The 2500-nt window shown below is 43.5% G+C and overlaps 1 protein-coding gene across 2 annotated transcripts in view; it reads right to left on the bottom strand.

Moving 5' to 3' along the window:
* Nucleotides 1-2500, bottom strand: part of LOC138627774 (gamma-enolase) — a 19384-nt gene that overhangs the window by 12998 nt on the left and 3886 nt on the right. The window contains exon 1 of one of the 2 annotated variants that reach the window (XM_069710345.1): nt 600-683. The exons of the other annotated variant lie outside the window; for it this stretch is intronic. The gene's annotated coding sequence lies outside the window, so the exon portion shown is untranslated. Of the gene's footprint in view, nt 1-599; nt 684-2500 lie in introns of those variants that run through there. 2 annotated transcript variants of the gene reach the window in all.

Genomic DNA, 2500 nt, shown 5'->3' with positions numbered 1-2500 from the left:
TCGATCTGCGAGCTAAATCTGTCTGGCTGCTACCAACCTGGCACCGAGGCGGTCCCCTTCGAAAAATGTACCGACAAGAGCGATGGAGATTCAGAGGAAGGGCTGGCGTCCATTCCCTTTCTGATTTGATCTTTTAGCAGTGAATTTGACAAAGCAACACTTATCTATCCTGCCTGTAAAAAGTGATGCATCCTGTGTGGCGCCATCTGCAGTCAAATCTACGGAGAATTACTGTTTTGCATTTTTTAACTGCAGAACATAATGACGTATGCAGTTTTTCACAACTCCGAAACTCCCGGTTGTATCCAGGTATTAACACAGACTGGATATTAAAGAGTTCATAGCTTCAGGTCTGTAAAATGGTTCTGATCCAGAAGTGTCTTCAGCTGCAATACCAGCGAGTGCCACTAGAGGTCGGCTCCAAAAAGCCTCCGGCTCCATAGACTCCCATTCAACTTCTCTCATCAAATCCAAAGTGAATAAAATGTGTCCATCAGTTATCTCGGTGTTGTTAGCTAAAGTCACTCCTTCTTCTTAGTTTTCTGGAGGTCCATCTGAAAATAATCCCTCATTCATTAGAAAAGAAGATTCAAGAAGACCTGTTTTTGGGGGCGTGTCTGTTTGATTGACAGGCCTGTGGTGCAGTCAGGTTACAGCTCTCGGTGGGCGGGACGTAGTATCGTCAGGTTTCCAATCAGATCAGTCAGATCCACCGCTGGCTCCTCCCCCAGCTCGTCCAAATATGGTCACTTCCTGCTACCAAACTGCTCCGAACTAACAAAGATGGTGACGGACAGAAATTGAACTGGAGGATTCATAACGTTCATAAACCAACGTGATGAAAACACATTCTGTTGGTTTGTTTCTTTAGCTGTTTTCCCCGCGTCACCTTTCTCCTCTTCTTCCTCCAGGACGTAAATTCCCCCGACGTGTGATGACGCTTTTTAAACCCGACGCAAAGTCACATCAGCCCTCTATTATAATTATATTCTCTCCATGTAGCTCACAGCAGCTCTGAACCATCGCTCGCCTCGCTGTCGGTTGATTACGGCGTCGACGCTTATTCATGGTCTTACACTCGTTGTAAAGTCACGGGGGATAAAAGATCTTTTTAAAAAAGAAGCGTCAGCAAAATGTGTACAAAGTGTATAAATGTTGCTCGGCAGAAGAAAAAGAAAAAAAGCACATAAGGTTGGCTGCGTGCAGGAGCATCCACTCACTCAGGAGAAAAAAGGTTGGACGTATGCGTGGGTGGTTATTTCTTTATTTCTCTACTGGCTTATATTAGTTTTATGGCTTTATCTTTTTCTTTTCTTTTTTTTGTGGTGCTGTTTTGAACCCCACCCTGCAGTAAATCACAGCACTGCAGAGTTTTCCCAAACAGTTCCTCCTGAAAAAAAAAGGGTGGGGGGTGAGGATGGGGGGCGGGGGGTGGAGCAGCTGCACGTAACGAAAAAAAATATATTCAGCAAATAATGTCTGAAATAAACGAGTATAAATACAGGAGGTGCAGGTGAGGATCTCAAAAAAAGTACTGCAATATATATAAAATTGAAAAAAAATTGTACTATCGCCTCTTAAAGTTTGATTTGAAAAGCAGATTTGTGTTCACGCGGCCAGAAAACTTCATTTCACGTTTTTTTTTTATTATCTTGAGGCAATAAATCTCTTTGTAATATTACGACAGAGCTTCTCCCTCCGTCTCACATCCACAAACACACGTTCTCCGTCATCCTGATCCGTCACCACCTCAACCAGATTAATCTCATCGCTCTCATCTTCCATCTCCTCCTCTTCTCCCTCCTCCGGCTCTTTGCCCTGTTTTGTGCACGTTGCCGTGCGTTACGTAAGCTCAGCAGCAGCAGCAGCGAGCAGCAGAGAGGGAGGACACCCATGAACGCACCACGCCACACCTACCGGAGAGACTGCAGTGCTCAGCAGAAAATACACCAGCAAGGAAAACAAGGAGAGGGTGGAGGGAGGTGGAGAGAGGTGGAGGGTGGAGAGCACGCGAGGAGAAAGAGCAGGAACACGTACATCTATATCTATATCTATATCTATATCTATATCTATATCTATATCTATATCTATATCGATACATATTAATATATATCAGCTGTACTACATGGGATAAAAAGGCCGACAGGAACGGAAACAAAAGATATGAAGATCCAGTAGATGTTAAAAATCATACGAGGAGAGGAAGAGGATTACATTTTTTTTCTTGAGGCCAGATGTGGAGACTGAATATTAAAGACCTGCCTCGCATCAGATAAATAACAATACCGCACTCTGGCCCTCTGGGAAATTATCTCAGGAAACCTACATTTTCTGTTCTTTTTTTTTTTTTTATCACACAGAAGAAACTCACATGTGCTAATTTGTAATCACAGCGGGATAACAGATGATATTTGAAATACTCTAATACCCACGATGAACCCCCCAAATGCAGCAGTTTGGACTTTAGCAAGCGGTAGCTACGATCAATTAAGAAATGCTC

The sequence above is a fragment of the Brachyistius frenatus genome, unplaced genomic scaffold (genome assembly GCF_029030835.1).
Source record: "Brachyistius frenatus isolate BFR_SWC_R1_liver_20210118 unplaced genomic scaffold, ASM2903083v1 Contig_91, whole genome shotgun sequence".
In the NCBI taxonomy this organism is placed as follows: domain Eukaryota; kingdom Metazoa; phylum Chordata; class Actinopteri; family Embiotocidae; genus Brachyistius; species Brachyistius frenatus.
This window is presented reverse-complemented; position numbering and strand designations above follow the sequence as displayed.